The sequence below is a fragment of the Ctenopharyngodon idella genome, chromosome 19 (assembly GCF_019924925.1).
Source record: "Ctenopharyngodon idella isolate HZGC_01 chromosome 19, HZGC01, whole genome shotgun sequence".
Classification (NCBI taxonomy): Eukaryota; Metazoa; Chordata; class Actinopteri; order Cypriniformes; family Xenocyprididae; genus Ctenopharyngodon; species Ctenopharyngodon idella.
The window spans coordinates 19,761,992-19,780,000 of record NC_067238.1 but is presented as its reverse complement, the minus strand read 5'-3'; the positions used below and the strand labels follow the sequence as shown (position 1 = coordinate 19,780,000).

The window sequence follows — 18,009 nt, the reverse complement described above, 5'->3', positions numbered from 1 at the left end:
ATGAGAAGAAAATCCAGCCTCAGTGGAGTGATTTAATGAACATGAATGAGTGTAATGTTTAATAAACTGTCATAAAGGCGTTGATCATGAAGTGAGCGTTCTCAGCACTGACCGTGTGTCTGTAGGGTGTAACGGTGGTGGACGAGACTGGAGAGACGGTTCTGACCAGAGTTCAGCATGCAGAACCACAGACTCTCATTCTGAAAGAGAGACACACCGAGATTAATTTCCAGATGGAGTGTGCTGCACCGAAGGTGAGGAATTCTGTACAGTCCGTCACATTAATGATGTGTGATGAAGAATATTCAGTGTTAATATATAAGTCAAGTGTTTCTCTTTCTTCTCACCGCTGTCTCTCTGCAGAACCTTGTGAAACTGTCTTGTAATGGTGAGTGCAAAACTATTTACTGTGTGAATATATAGTAAAGTGTCATTTATTCCTGTGATCAAAGCTGAATTTTCAGCATCATTACTGCAGTCTTCAGTGTCACATGATCCTTCAGAAATCATTCTAATATGATGATTTGATGATCAAGAAACATTTATGATTATTATCAGTGTTGAAAACAGTTGTGCTGCTTCATATTCCTGTGGAAACCATCATACATTTTATTCTTCAGGATTCAAGAACAGAATTTATTTGAAACAGAATCTTTAATAACATTATTAATGTCTTTACTGTCACTTTTGATCAATTTAATCCATCATTGATGAATTAAAGTATTGATTTACTTTAAATGTTTAAATGATAGTGTACATCATTAGCATAAAATATCATATGGGTATTTAATTAGATTAATAAGATGTTGTTGTTATTACACATGAATATTAAAATCTTTAAACAATTAAAAATCAAATATCTGATGTGATTATTGTCCAGATTAATCAGTATTTTCTGTTCCATCAGATCTCTGTCCGTCTTCAGATGAACTCGCCACGACTACAGGTGAGAAAGTGTTCGAATTATGACACAATAATATCAGAACACTTCATTCACACTTAAACATGTCATTTACAGTTTTTTTTACAATCACTTTGTTACTATTTTCAGAACCTTGATGTCATTTTTCAAAACTCTAGACACAAAACTCACTTGTAACACAGGCTGTCTAATGTTCAAAACATTGCATTGTGCATTCACATCTTTAAAGAAATCTTGCACTTGCACAATCATTGGTTCAAAACACAAATTTACTGTGAAATACCATTGAAACATAACTATAGATCACCCACACACAAGCAACCGATAGTGTCACTGTGTCATTGTTCGTACAATCATTAAATATTGTAGAACAAAATAGGTGATACAGGTTTCATTATGGTACTACATGTACAGTAAATACATCTCTGTAAAAGCACTGCAGTAGTAGAGAGAATACTACAGACACAGTGGAATCATTGAACAAAGTTTGTAATATATTGATGCAAAACACTTCAGTACAATCACAACATAGGTTTATTTGAATCAAAGCAAAAATAATTAGCTATGAAATAGAAAAGACAGTACTGTAAAACATCAAATGCAGTGTTCCTCAACTTGTACTGTAAGAAACAAAACAGGAGTGATTACTGTACTTCTACATTGTCATCAACTCAGTTGTGGATTTGGCCACAGGTTCTCATCTTCATCACAATGGATGTTTTCATTAGCCAAACATCTTGGAAAAAGCCTTCGGGCATGGCGAATCCAGGCCTGACACTGGTCTGCTGTGATGTCATTGCAGGCGTCATCCATGGCCTGGAGAAGAGTGACTTGTTCATGAGGGATGCCTATCATGAACCTTCCATCTCCATGCGGAGAAAAATTCCTCAATCGGGTTAAGGAAGGGAGAGTATGGGGGTAAATACAGGGTGGTAAATTGTGCATGGGCCTGAAACCATGACTGCACCACATGAGCATGATGGAACCGGACATTGTCCCACACAATGACATAGCTTCAGCTCTACAAACCTGATCGAGCGCATCAAGAAAGGTGACAAGGAGAGCTGCATTATATGGTCCAATATGAGGTCTGCGTCCCACCACACCATCTTCTGATATAGCCGCACACATGGTAATGTTGGCCCCACGTTGTCCAGGTACTTGGATGGTTGCCCGGTGGCCAATGAAATTCCGACCTCTCCTCCTTGTCTTGGCCAGATTAAAACCTGCCTCATCCAAATATATGAATTTGTGATGGTCATCATCAGCATCCAGCTCCATCACCCTCTAAAAATACATTTTGGAAAGAGATTTAGAGATTACTGTACAATGTAGAATTTTCGGGAATGTTTTTACAACAGCCATCTTGAAACTGAACTTACCTGAACACACTCAGTCCTCATTTGCTTCACTCTGTCTGCATTTCTTTTGAAAGGCACACGGTATAGTTGTTTTATAGATACCTGGTGCCTTCTCAGTATGCGTGCAATAGTCGGCAAACTTATGGATCCCACATAGTTGAACAGGTCTTCATTGTCCAAGATATGCTGGCGAATTTCTGTAAGGCGAATATAATTTCTGGCCCGAACCAAATAGACCACAGCCTGCTCTTGTTGGTCAGTTAGAATTTTGCCTCTGCCTCCACTATTTGGCCTGGTCACAATCCTACAGGGAACATTAGAGTAAGAAGACACTGGGTCACATCACCTATTCTGTGATACACATTGGTATGCAGTCATTTGACAATTGAGAGTAGCATAATGTTTAGTGCATGCTGATAACTTACCGGTTCTCATTGCGGAAAGTTCTGATTATTGAGGTCACGGTTGACCTCAATAATCAGTGACCTTGACAAGCAATTACAAGGGCCTGCATCTATACAGTGCAGTGCTGTCAATACTGTAAATAGTCTGAAAAGGTGGTCCAGTATTTGGGGCCATAGACACAGTGTCTGATGAAGCATTATGATAAAATATTAAGCTACATCCATGGATATTGTAGTCTAATTGGTTCATGCTCCACGCTAATTGGTGACAATGAATCTCGTTATCTTGAAACTTTCATGATTTACAGTAAACATGGAAGATTGTTTGTCTGTTTCCATACAACTATGCATTAAGAGTAATGCAACAGTTACTTATCATTTTGAGCAGTTGTATCAATTGATAGTTAGATCATTGTAAGGAAATGAATAGACACTCATTTGAAATGTAATGTGTGAATTGCCTTTTGAAATAGTAGTACTTTGATGTTAAGTTGTGTCATATTGAACAGGTGATTTTTGTTGAATGAACAAAGGATCTAAGTTTTATGTGTATTGTATCCAAGCAATTAAGAAAAGGGTTAGAGTTTTGAAAAATGTGCATTTTGATCATTGGTTGTGAGTTTTGTGTCTAGAGTAGTGAAAAATGACATCAAAGTTCTGAAAATAGTAACAAAGTGATTGTAAAAAAATAAAAACTTTATTATGAAGAAAGATGCAGCAAGACACTTTACAATCAAAACATTTGTGAGGTATGAAATGATAAAACTATAGATTACAGTCAGTAATTATTTTCTCTGTGTTTTTCAGCAGAATCGCAGCACACTAATAACGCTGTAAACAAGAACACTAATGACGGCGTCTTCATCATCCTGTCCATCATCATCATCATCTTCACTGTCACCTAGTAAGAAGAGATGAGAGAAATGAAGGTGTTTGATATACAGTGACATTCACTGATGTAAAGAGTCTCGTCTCTCGTTTCAGGGCCGTTTGAGTGTGTTTTGTGGTGAAGACTCTGGATTCTGCGTCGCGGAGACCAAAACCAGAGATCAACCACAAACAGATCATCTGACCGTCTGCTGTTGATCTGCATCAATGCTTGACCAGCCTCAGTAATTCAGGAGTATCTTTGCTAAAGTTATGATAAACAGCACTGATATTAATAGAGTTCAGTAGCTTGTGCTCAAATATTCATCTGATGCTTTTCATTGCTTTCACTTTCTGAAAATATTAGATTATAAGAAATATTATCAACATACAATATTATATCATACATGAAACTATATATTTTAATGAAAATAAAATATTATTATTTCTCATTTATATTTAAATGCAATATAACATATTATGGTAACACTTTACAAGGTTCCATCTGTTGACATTAGTTAACATGAACACTACTTCGACAGCATTTATTAATGTTAATTTCTACATTGAGTTTTATCTGTTAATGTTAGTTAAATGCACTGTGAACTAACATGAACAAACAACGAACAGTTGTGTATTAAGAACCAATAACAAATATTAAATATAGCTGCAAGCAGCAATTATGGGGCCAAGCACAAAGAGCATGATAAACCATGCCAACATGGCTGAAAAATCATAAATACAGTCATTAGAAATATGATTGAAAGGTTTATTACAGTCGACCAATAGGTGTTGCTGTGACCAAACTGATGTGGTGTGGTCAGAGTAAAGTGACAACGAAACATGCAAAGTTTGGTGTCAATAGGGCAAAGCAGTGCAGAGATACAGCTTCAGAGTCGTTTTGGCATCAGGCCTCAAATTTGTTGCTGCGCTTTACGAAAACAGTTTTGTCTATTGACAGGAAATCCATAACTTTTTGCCGGCACGATCTGAAGGTGATCTGACTCAAATTTGATGAAAATCAGACTAACGGTCTAGGAGGAGTTTGAAAAAGTAGGTTTTTAAAATCAAAATCAAAATGGCGGACAGCAAGCTTGGCCAACTATGGCAACATTGGTATGTGTGACAATAGATTAAATTAATCAGAAGCTATCAGCATTTTTTTTAAATTTCATTATAACATTTGACCACAAGGAGGCGCTGTCTCGAAACCTTTTGAGTACCTTCAGAGTATGGTGCTGATGGAACATACTGAGTTCCGTAATGGTACATCGATGCATTTTATATCATAATACTGTAATTGTAGTTAATGGCAATTTCATATTTTGTTCAATTATAGAGCCACCAAGTGACACAATCCCACCACTTTTTTATGTGTCCTCAAAGTGAGCCCATACATGTGTGTGTCAAATTTGGTGAAAATATCTCATTTCGTTTCGGAGTTATAGACAATTATATGTATGAAATCATAAAAATGACCCATGGATGACTTTGATTGGATTTGTTTGCTACTTGCTATCAAAATTTTGACATTTGGGTATTAACACTTAGTTAACGAACTATGGATCCAAATTGGATCCCATGACCCATACCAAGTTTCACAACGACATGCTAATGCGTTCATAAAATACAGCATTTTAGCACAAAATGCAAAATGGCTGACATGGAAAAATTGGATATCATTCGACTCGGCATGTCACCCTGAATCTAACAAGTTACAAACTAACAAACCATTCAGGAGTTATAAACAAAAATAGCCTTATTTTTTTTTTTTTGTATCTCCGGACCAGTGGGTGGCGCTGTGCTGAAACGCAGCATGTTGCCTCAGGTCATGCTTGTGATGACACGTACCAAGTTTAGTCTGAATACGATAAAGCGTTGCAGAGATACAGCCTTATGTCTATTTTCGCAAACACAAGGTAAAATTAGTTTGTGTGTATTTTTGAAAACGGTTTAACAAAACAACTTGAATTCCAAAACTTTTAGTCAACGTGATCTGAAGATGATCTGGTTCAATTTTTGTGAAAATCAGAGCAACGGCCTAGGAAGTATGTTTTTCGGAAAATTCAAAATGGCAGAAGAATTTTGGAAGGGAAAAAAATTTTGTTTCTAGCCCTTATGGATCAAAAATTATTAGCATGAACGTGAGTGCAACTTTGGACAGCTGGTGGCGCTAGAGGGACTGAGTTAGAGACTCCAATGGTGACAGTTCAGACCGTCCTCTATCAGTGTGCCAAACTTCACAACTTTCCCGCCAGCGGTTCTCTGGGCTCCCATAGACTTCCAGAGCGGAAGAATAATAATAACATCAGTGATTATAACAGGTGTCTACACACCTTCAGTGCTGGACCTGAAATGCTGTAATAGTATATTGTTCATTGTTAGTTCATGTTAACTAATGCATTCACAAATATTAACAACTGAGACCTTATTGTAAAGTGTTATTTTATAATATTATATTGTTATATTATTGTAGTATTGAGTTATATTATTATATTATATTATAACTGACTATTTGTAGTTTTTCATTCAACAGAAACAGCTTCTTGATATTTTAAATTTGATTGAATGCAAAAACTCAAACATTATGAATAGGGATGCACCGATACCATTTTTTAAGGACCGAGTAAGAGTACCGATACTTTTTTCCTAGTACTCGCCGATACCGATAATGATGCCTATACATTTATTAATTTCTCTCTCTCACAACACAGTGAGACTAATGAATGTAGGACAGCTTCTTTATTATTACTCTAATGAAAAAAGTAATAATTTTTATGTGCTTGTCACAAACTTAAAGAACAAAAATTTCACAGTGTCCAATAACCTTCAAAGGGCATAATTACCAATATATATAATTGTTGTTATATAAAAATACAATTACATACAAATTACAAACAATACAACAAATACTATAGAGATACAAATTAAATAAACTTGTTTTTCAGATACAGTAGGTTTATTTACCATGTATACATTTATTTAACATATTTTGTTGTTTTATTAACATTAATGACAAATATAGGCTACGGTCCCTTTAAGACAGAATCCATGGATACTGACACATATCCTGTTTTCAGCCAAATGTTTACGTCCACTTAAGCCATAACCGACTGTATTTACGTGAGATACTCCACACGATGGACATTTTGACAACTATGTGTGCATTTGACCATTCAGGCACGAGGAGAACTGATCGCGCGCTGTCTGAGAGAACTGGGATCGAGAGAGCGCGCTTCTGGCCTGTGTCATTCAGTGCGATTCCGCCTATCCCGCCTTCACTAATCGATAACGAGTTGTGATTGAAAGCATGCAGTTCGTAATGTGTGTGTTGTCATCATTAATTTTGAAGTATTTCCACACCCCTGAGGCTGACATTGTCTCTGCTGCTGCCGCCGGTGTTTCTCTGTGCGCGGGAAATTCTGTCAGTCACGTCACGTGAGGTATCGGTCTTTGGTATCGGGGGTATTTTTACGAGTACAAGTACAAGTACATGAGCTTGGTATCGGCCGATAATGATACTGGTATCGGTATCGGTGCATTCCTAATTATGAACAGTAAATCAGGATTTAAATTTGTTTGTCTTTTTTTTTTTTTATCCTGGTAAAATCATCAGGGGCCGCATTCACAAAACATTTGATCTTACCACTAAGAGTTCTCCTAAATGGCAGTAAAAGTTCTTAGTTGAGAGTTTTCTGTTAAAACCTATTCACAAATTTGCTGAGACAAACTTCTACTAAGGAATAGACTGAAGTCTTAAGCTAAGAGTAAGGGCGGGGCTGACCTCGTTGCTATGGATGATGACAATTTTTATTCTCCATCATTCAATACATTTTGCCTGTACATAAATGAAGCTTTATGTTATGCCATCGTAGATTAAAGTCTATAAATCAAAATATTTATTGCATTTATGAAGGAAACGTTCAGAACTCAAGGCTGTATCACTGTTTTCTCAATAGTGTTCAGTGTCTTTGGGTGGATTGCTGAGGCAGATTGCCGGCAACAACCATTTTAGGATTGTTTGTGATTTGGTATTTTAGAAGTCCTCTTGACGACTCCTAATGTTTCACAGGTTTAGGGGCGAGTTTTAGTGCTAAAATGCTTTGTGTAATACTCTTAGAGCAAAATTGTAGGAGTCCTACATTTAGGACTGACACCCGTTATTTTTATATAAGAGTTTCTCCTAAATTGGCAAGTTAGGAGCTACTTTAAGCCTTGAGATGTTTTGTGAATACGGCTCCTGTTGTTCTTGTTTTCTCTGTTATTCTGTAGTTTAGTGTTTTACTCACAGGTTTAACTGCTGATAGAGATAGTGATGCGATTTCATTTGATATTAAAAGTGTTGATGATATAAAAGTAAAGTGTTTATACAAATTAAAAAAGTACATAGAATAAATATTCTGACTGAAACTCTCTGACTCTGTTGGATTTTCTCTGCTTTATTGTTACTTTCATTTCCATTTTTACTCTTATGTATTTGTTTCCTTTTCCTGTAAAGCACTTTGAATTATCATTGTGTATGAAATGTGCTATATAAATAAACTCGCCTTTCCTAAAAATAAACTTGCCTAGATCCCCATTGTAAGGCAGTTTGTTCCCTCACTGATTACATTCACTCTATTTTAGGTGACATAGTTACATTGTACTTGAATAAGTACTGAGTAATACTAATTAATACAAACTGCATGTAATTACTATAAGGTTAGGGTTTGGTTCAGATACCTGTAATTATGCAGAATTTACTGTTATTACCAGAATAAGTACATGTAATAACGTGTAACAATGTCACCTTAAAATAAGTGTTACCTTTATTTCTCCTGTGAGTTTTCTTCGGTGGATTAAATAAAGACTGTTTTGTTCTCTATCTCCTTCATCGTGCACGTTACTACAGCCAGTGTGACACAGTCACGGTAGATTCCATAGTTTGTGTTTTCATGAATAAAATTGAAACCGCCATTCTCTGAATCTTATATCATCGCCACAACACTGTCATAGCGCCCACTGCACTATATCTACACGTAACAGTAGAAAAAGTATATATAATAAAAGGCATTTACCTTTTGGCATTTGCAATACATCCATTAGCCATTGGAAAATGTCTTGTGTTCACATTCATGTTTTTTCAACATCCCACAACCCATGTTGTCATTGGCCAGATTCCTGGATGACATTCAGATTAACCAATCACACCCAAAGAAACACAGAGAGACAACAAATACTGTTGCAACTACAGAAAAAAAAACTAGTTTTAAACTATTCACCTATCATTTCCCTTTGAATTTAGGGTTAAATTAGGGTTAGGGGAAGAGTGTGTGTACATGTTTGTCTATACTTGTGATTTACAGTTACATTCACATGACCAATAATGACCTTCACATTTGAACAAATCCCTGCTTTAGAACCACTCTCATGTCTAAACGCAGCTGTGCACAACTGTGACATGCTCTGTATCACTGCAGTGTCACACAACCTGCTGGTTTATTCCTCTGTCCACAGTAACACTTATTCAAACACTGACATAATCGCATACAAGTTACAACGTTTGTCTGCAGACTTTATTTAACAGCCTGATACTTCAGCTGTTGACTGCAGTGGTTAGGCCGTTACAGGATTCATAGTATGAGACCATAAACTGAAAATGATGAAATGCTGTCTGACTAATTCAACAATAAATGAGCTCTTCAATAATGAGATGATCAAACACAAATACGATGATGAAGAGAGAATGCAGTGACAGTGATGACAAACCAAAAACCACAACAAACTAGTGATGGGAAACAGTGCAAACAGGAAAACAATGACAGATAATTAATGCATGTTTAATCATTTCAACACTGTTCTTGCAGCAGCATGATGACTCTCTACCTCTGCAAACATGCTTTTCAAACAAGTTTTTGTCTTGTTTCCAGTACAAATATCTAAAAATTATTAAATCAAGAAGCATTTTCTAGACAAGTAAAAATGGTTGCCTTGTTTTCAGAAAAGATAAGTCAAAATTAAGTGAGTTTTTGTTTAAAACAAGCAAAATAATCTGCCAATGGGGTAATGCCAATAATCTAGTTTTTGGATTGAAATAAGATTATTTTTCTGACCCCATTGTGCAGATTATTAAGAATGTTAAATTTTCAGTATGGATATCAACCTTTAATATAATGAACTACATGTTTAATTACAGATTATGATTATTCATGTAATTTGACACAAATTTGTATGTAATTTAAAAAAACAGAAAAAAATACTGTATAAATAATACAGTAATTGTCCCGTATAAAAAAAATGAGAATTACTGTAATTTGTCAGTAATGATATAATGACGTCACTTTACGTCGTTCAGTAAACTTAAAAATAATAATTTAAATAGGAGCGTTTACTTAAAAATGTTGAGCCACACAAAAATAAAACTAAATTCCTCGTTAATAACATGTAATTGTTTTAAGTTGCATTAACTATGTAACAGACTTTAATTGCAGTGTTCTCAATCTGTTCTGGTTTACTGTGAAATAACTCTATTCTCTGTTAGAGATTCACTACAACCAAGAACACAAAACAGGAGACAACCAGGCCTTGCATGGTCTGGTTCTCAGTACTTGGCTGATCTTTTAACACACTTGACCTATAGCTGTGTTCTTCTCAGAGTGGTCTTTCAGTCGTTCCTAAAGCACGGCTTCGCTCCAGGGGTCACGGGGCTTTCTCATCTTATGGATTTCTCAAACTGTGGATTTCTCTGACATCAGGGAAGCAAATTCAGTAGTCATCTTTAAATTGCACCTTAAAACGTTTTTATTTCAGGATCGCTTTTAATTGATTATTATTATTATCATTATTATTCAGTGGTATTTCATGTTTCTTTTTCTGTACTTTGTGTTTTATATTATTGTGCTTGTGTTGTAAAGCACTTTGAGAAAGCAATTTTTAAAGGCACTATACAAAATAAATGTATTATTAATAATATAAGCAAAGATTTATTGAATAAATCACATGCATTTATGGGAAGCTGTCAGAAAAATCACATGGATTTATGGAGATGATTACAGATTCAGTAATAAGAACGACCCATCACCTGCACAATGTAAGATTATGTAGCAACAGATTGATAGTTATATATGCAATATTGTTGTAAACTTACAGCAAAATTAAATACAAAAACAAGAAAAAAAAATACAGTAAAAGAATAAAAAGAAAAATGAGTAATATATGCATAATAATTCATCTAAATACAAAAAACTGACCCTAACCCTAGCAAATCTATTCTTGTCAGATGATGGCTTGTGATGTCCTTCATATCATCAAGAGCGAAGTTAACAGTAAATGCGTTGATGATTTCACAGAACTTCAGATATTTAAACTCTAACTCGTTATATTTTTTCCCTTTATGTTCTAGTTCTTCATGTTCTTTATTAAATATATATTCTTTATCTATTAGTTCACACCACTCAGAATGGAAAAGCAAACAGACTTTTTCACTAATTTCCTCACTATCATTCTGTTCTTTCACGTGTATTTTCAGTTCATCTGCCTGTTGTTTTCCAGAGCTCTTCAACTCATCTAATGTCGATGGATTACTGGGAAAAACTATTTCAAACTTGTGTAGAGAAGAGAGGAACTTCTGACTTTTCTTATCGGTTATTTGCTTAATTTCTGTTACGATATTATCTTGCATATATGATTTCTTTGCTTGGTTTATCTGTGAAAATCTAAATTTTGATCTACAGTGTTCTTTGTTAACCTTTTCTTTTAACCATAGCAATGTCATTTTAACCAAAGGATCTTCATCACTACTGTAATGATGGGTCAACAGAATGGGGATCCATTTGCAGCTTTTATTAAGAACAGTATACACAGGTAAGGGCAGAGGCAGAGACGTAAACAGGGACAGGCGGAAGACAGACGGTATCAGGAAGCAGGCAAGGATCAAGGCAGGCAGCAGAGAATCACAAGAGGTAAACAGTCCAAACGGCAACAGTATAACAATCCACAGAAAACGCTTAGAAAAGATCACCGGGGCAAATCAAGACTTCGCAGTGTGTGTGTGTGCGTGCTGCTTAAATAGTGTGAGTGTGATGTGGTGCAGGTGTGTGTGGTTATTCAATATTCCGGTGAAGGCTCCCTCCGGTGGTGCGGGGGAGGAAGTGCGGGAGCCTCACTTGTGACAGAGCCCCCCCCCTGCGAGCGGCTCCAGACGCGAGGAGGCGGACGACGCCGGGGTCTACCACGTGGTCGAGGGGCCGGTCTCTCCGGATGCGTCCTGTGAAACTCTTCTGTGAGTGAGGGGTCCAGGATATCATCCACATCGACCCAGGATCGCTCCTCCGGGCCGTACCCCTCCCAGTCGACTAGGTACTGAAGTCTCCCACCCCGGCGCCTGGAATCGAGTAGTTCCAAGTCTCCTCGCTTCGTTGCAGCCACTCTGTCACGGATGGTAGGTTGGTCGGTTCACCGGACCAAGGGAAAAGTGGTGGCTGGTAGCCAAGTACACATTTGAAGGGAGTCACGCCGGTGGCGGTTTTCTGGAGAGAGTTTTGTGCGTATTCCGCCCACATCAGGTAACGACTCCAGTCGTTTTGATTTTGTTGGCAGTAAGTGCGTAGGAATCTGGTGAGCTCTTGGTTCATGCGCTCTGTTTGGCCATTGGATTCGGGGTGGTATCCTGATGTGAGACTGACATTGACATTCAAGTATTTAAAGAAAGCTGCCCATACCCGGGATGTGAACTGTGGCCCTCTGTCCGACACAATGTCCTCAGGCAGGCCGTAGAAACGGAATACGTAGTTGCAGAGGGTCTCTGCTGTTTCAAAAGCAGATGGTAGTTTGGGTAGTGGAATGAGTCGACAGGCTTTAGAGAATCGGTCCATAACCGTGAGAATGGTGGTGTGGCCACGGGACACAGGGAGGTCGGTGACGAAGTCAGTTGCTATGTGGGACCAGGGGCGTTGAGGAATGGGCAGTGGCTGTAACAGACCGGAGGGTACTTGACGGGATGGTTTTGAGGTTTGACAGGCCGTGCAGTTTTTTACGAACTGAGTGGTCTCTGCTAGCATGGTGTCCCACCAGAACCGGTTCTGTAACAGATGGAGTGTGGCAGTAATACCCGGGTGACCAGAACTGGGAAGAGCATGAACTTGATACAGTAATTTGCTGCGGAGGGCTTCTGGTACAAACGTGCGACCTGGTGGGCATTCTGGGGGTGGTACAGTCTGTGCGTTGAGTTCGGTGATTTCTGTCATGATGTCCCATTGTACGGGAGCGACCAGAAGTTTGTCGGGGATGATGTTTTCCTCGATCTTTGTTCTCTCTACCTCCTCCACTTGGCGAGACAGCGCGTCGGCTTTGATGTTCCTTGAGCCTGGTCGATATGTCACGGTGAACTGAAATCTGGTGAAGAACATGGCCCACCTGGCTTGTCTGGGGTTTAAACGTTTGGCTGAACGGAGATATTCAAGGTTCTTGTGGTCAGGGAGTATGGTGAATGGGTGTTGTGCTCCCTCCAGCCAGTGCCGCCACTCCTCCAATGCTGCCTTCATAGCTAGTAGCTCCCGGTTGCCTACATCGTAGTTTCGTTCTGCTGCTGATAACTTCCTCGAGTAGAATGCACATGGAAACATTTTGCCCGATGCCTGTGCTGGATGCGTCAACCTCTACGATGAAGGGGAGCTCTGGATCTGGGTGACGGAGAATGGGAGCAGTGGTGAAACGTTCCTTTGATTCCTGGAAAGCCTGTGTAGCCTCATTGGACCAGGTGAGACGTGTGGATTGTCGTTTGGTCATGGAGGTTAGAGGTGCTGCAATGCCACTGAAGTTCCTTATAAACCGCCTGTAGAAATTAGCGAACCCCAGGAATCGTTGCAGTTCTTTCAGCGTTCGCGGTTGTGGCCATTCTAGAATTGCTCTCACCTTGCCGTCGTCCATAGCCACTCCCTCGTGACTGATGACATACCCCAAGAAAGACGTGGATGTGCGGTGAAACTCACATTTCTCGGGCTTGGCGTAGAGTTGGTGTTGAATGAGGCGTTGTAGAACAGCCCGGACGTGTTGGATGTGTTCCTCAAACGTGCTGGAATAGATGAGGATGTCATCTATGTAAACTACGACCCAGCGGTTGAGCATGTCCCGAAAGACATCGTTAATGAAGGACTGGAACACGGAGGGACTGTTGGCCAGCCCGAACGGAATCACAAGGGTCTCGTAGTGGCCAGTGGCGGTGGAAAAGGCAGTTTTCCATTCGTCCCCCTCTCTGATGCGTATTAGATTATAGGCACAGCGAAGATCCAGCTTGGTAAAGTATTCAGCCTGCCGTAACTGCTCTAGAGCTGCTGGAACCAGGGGCAAAGGGTAACGAAATTTGACGGTGATATCATTAAGTCCGCGGTAGTCAATGCAGGGTCTGAGACTGCCGTCCTTCTTCTTGACAAAGAAGAAGCCTGATGCCGCTGGTGACGTTAAGGGCCGAACGAATCCTTTGGCTAGCTCCTCTTCAATGAATTTTTTCATAGCAGCAGATTCAGGTTGGGATAAAGGGAATATCCTGCCCTTGGGGGGCGTGGTACCTGGTAGGTAAGGGCAGAGGCAGAGACGTAAACGGGGACAGGCAATGGTCGAGGCAGGCGGAAGACAGACGGTATCAGGAAGCAGGCAGAGATCAGGGCAGGTGGCAAACTAACACAGTCCAGTGAACAGGCAAGGATCAAGGCAGGCAGCAGAGAATCACAAGAGGTAAACAGTCCAAACGGCAACAGTATAACAATCCACAGAAAACGCTTAGAAAAGATCACCGGGGCAAATCAAGACTTCGCAGTGTGTGTGTGTGTGCGTGCTGCTTAAATAGTGTGAGTGTGATGTGGTGCAGGTGTGTGTGCAATCAGTCCCAGGAATGAGGGCCTATGGGAAATGTAGTCTGAATGATGGTTATTCAATATTCCGGTGAAGGCTCCCTCCGGTGGTGCGGGGGAGGAAGTGCGGGAGCCTCACTTGTGACAACTACTCAGTTCCCGAAGCTCATTTAATATATTCTCGCCTGTTGCACCATAAATGTACACAAAGAAATTGTGAAGCTTTATATTATATGTGTATTTTCTCAGAGAAACAACCTAACTTAATCGTACAAGATTCATCATCTTTTCTGTCTGAAGAGGGGCTTTTATTAGTAAAATTTAATATAGACACTGTTTGTCGCTCCTCTATAATATTCTCATTGTTAGTTAAGTATTCTTCTATTGCTGTAATAGTTTGTTCTTCAGCATGTTGTAAATCAGGACGGTATTTACTTTGTTAGAGCTGAACTAGAATCTGAGCATATTATTGCCTTTGATATTTTAACTTCACTAATTCACCTTAATGCCATAATTATTGCAAACATCTCTCCGTGATAAACAGTCTGATATCCTCCTGTTCTTACACACTTTTAACTTTGGAATTATGAATGCAGTGCCCACATGACCTGTTTTTGGATCTTTCCAAGCGTCTATGTAAATGTGCATATAATCCCCATATCTTGACCCACACACTTCAGCTTCATATGGACCTTCCTTTTGCCTTCTTTCTAATTAGTTTAGCTCAACTTGAGGTGGGGGCATAACCCACAATGGAGATAGGAATTATTGGAGCATATCTAAATGCTTTTTACTAATTTCCTCACACTCCATCTAAAACTGGAAACCATGTCCTCTCTCTATTGCCCTCTAATGGCCAGGAAGAAAAATGTCACCCCTCTAACAGGATAACTGTTAAAGGATTAGTCCACCTTCAAATAAAAATTTCCTGATAATTTACTCACCCCCATTAGTGCTGGGAAGTTCGGTTCTTTTCCGTGAACCGGTTCTTTCGGACAGTTCGTTTCAATGAACCGGTTGAAAAAAACGGTTCACCGGTTCTTTTACGCTCCGACGTAATGACGTCATTCGCGATGACGTAATGACATCGTCTATCGCGGGCCGGGATGAAAAAACACTTAACACATTCAAATATATAAAGTCAGTAATCATAACATCAGTCAACTAAAACATCATTATAATCTGAAACGTTTCTTACAATTTAGTTTTGCATCTAAAGCATCCAGGCAGTGATGTACAAACCATGTTTTACAGTTACAAAGTTAATAAATTAGTCTTCATCAGCGCAGAAACCATGATCCTCTTAATATACATAATCCATCACGATTTATTTGTAATTAGATAAACTTACGTTTCACCAGATTAGCCCCTTCATAGCATCAGTTGTCCTACTAGTTCGGTTCAGCCCGATGCTGTGACAGTCATTACTGTTCAGATCACACGCTGAATCACGCATGCGCAGTATCATCAGCTCATCGGTTCTCAAATCGGACATGTCCGAAAGAAGTGGTTCTCGGTTGTGTACTGGTGATCCGAAAACCGTTGCAACCGATTCTTGACTCCGAGAACGAGAACGGTGACAGGCCGTGTACGTTCGTTCGTATGCGCCGCGCATGCGCACTCATATCAGCTGCTCGTGCTCATCATCATCAGTTCTCTCTTCACAGCAGGTTAAGTCAGTATACTGTTGGAGTAACTGAATAACTCCTCGATGTTGCTTTATTTTGAGTCAGAGCGAGTGTCAGGCATGTCAAAAAGTGAGTAACTTTAGTAATTTGTGGATTAGTGTTTGCTTACTAGAGATTAAACTGAACGATTCGTTCACAAACCGGACATCACTAACCCCCATGTCATCCAAGATGTCCATGTCCTTCTTTCTTCAGTCGAAAAGTTTAAGAGAATAAGAGTCTTATCTAGAGAAACCATCGGCCATTTTCTAAAAAAAAAAAGAAAATGTATATGCTTTATAAACACAAATGATCGCATCACAAGTGCTTCCGAAAGGACCGCGATTCCGTATTCTTTAAAAAGCTTACGCTGAATGTCCTACGCCTTCCCTATTCAACTTATGAAACGAACGCGCACCAGTTCCGTTTTTTCCATAAGTTTAAAACCTTAATTTCTTTTCGACTGAAGAAAGAAGGACATAGACATCATGGATGACATGGGGGTGAGTAAATTATCAGGAAATTTTTATTTAAAAGTGGACTAATCCTTTAAGGCCTTTGCACACTGAGTCCGAAATTCGCGTCTGAAATTTTCACACATTAAAAAATAAATACAACCTCACGTTGTGTCAATCATATTTGCACACTACCTCCGAAACTTTCGTCCGTCATAAAAAAATTCAGATCAGGTTCGATTTTCTGCTTTTTTCGCATCCGTGGCACGCATTTTGAGAGACGTTTTGACAATTCAGAGCCACCGTACAAGCGAAAGCCAAAATCCCGAATGCTATCTGACAAGTTGATCCACGTCGTCTACAGCACAAAACAGCAGGACTGAATGACAAACAACATGCAGAAAGAGGCAGAATATAAACAGACTGTACCAGTATCGCTAGCAAAGCCAATGACATCCTGAAGTAAACTTTGAAACGCTCGGGATAATCCCGCAGCTCCTTGATGAGGTGAACTCTCCTTCCTCTCTATGCAATCTCAGGATTGGATGGACCCAATATTTCCTCTTTCTTTTTGTCTTTTTAAGAAGAGAGAGGACAACTAAATCATGCTCACTGCTTGAAGACTTCATTTTGTATTGTTTTGAGAATTTTTTCGCAACAGATTCATTAATACGCATCGGACTCAGTGTGCAAGGTCTCTGTGCGTGACGAATTTTTCAGGATCACGAATACGAAAAAATGCATACGAAAATTTCGGATACACAGTATCCGAAGGACCATACAAATAAAAATGACAATGCTATCATTCAATTAGAGTAGTACTCTTTAACAATCACCAACACAGCTTTGTGGTTGAATATTGGGTATATTATTTTTGATTATTATTATTATTATTATTATTATATACTAACACAATGTTGGTCCAGATTATCTGGCTGAAAGATCTCTCTAGAATCAGGCTGATAGAGTTGAGGTTAAGAGAGCTGAAATTCGCTCTCCTACAACCAAGAAAACAGGAGACAACGTGAAAGGATATAGATTTATTGAATAAATGTATTTGTTGAGAATGACATTGAACAGGTGTTTTCTAACAGGCAGTGAGATGGAGAATCATTGTCAGAGACAGACTGAACTAAAAATGCAGAAAAAAAGGATCAGTTTACTTCACTCTTTCCAGATGAAAGTGATTTGTGATGGCCTTTATATTATCATAAGCGATTCTAACAGCAAAGCTGTTAATGTAATCACTGAGCTTCTTATAGATAAACTCTTCATATTCTTCATATACTAGTTCACACCACTTAGAATAAAAAAGCAAACAAGCTTTTTCTCTAATTTCCTCGCTAACATTCTGGTTTTTCAGGTGTGTTTTCAGTTTATGTGCCTGTTCTTCTCCAAATTTCTTGAACTCATTTAATGTCATTTTCTTAGAGAGAAATTCCATTTTAAAGTTATTCTGAGAAAGAAAACGTTCAACATTTTCAGTATTACTTATCTTATATTTTCT

The 18,009-nt window shown here is 38.8% G+C and overlaps 1 long non-coding RNA gene across 2 annotated transcripts in view; it reads left to right on the top strand.

Annotated features, from left to right (window-relative positions):
* The window catches only part of LOC127500921 (uncharacterized), a 10,722-nt gene extending 2,304 nt beyond the window's left edge, over window positions 1-8,418 (top strand). The window contains exons 3-7 of one of the 2 annotated variants that reach the window (XR_007926463.1): window positions 126-254; window positions 364-388; window positions 908-946; window positions 3,498-3,591; window positions 3,672-8,418. This is a non-coding gene — a long non-coding RNA (uncharacterized LOC127500921). Of the gene's footprint in view, window positions 1-125; window positions 255-363; window positions 389-907; window positions 947-3,494; window positions 3,592-3,671 lie in introns of both variants that reach the window. The other variant, XR_007926462.1, reaches the window with a different exon arrangement.
* Window positions 8,419-18,009: the final 9,591 nt, after the last annotated feature.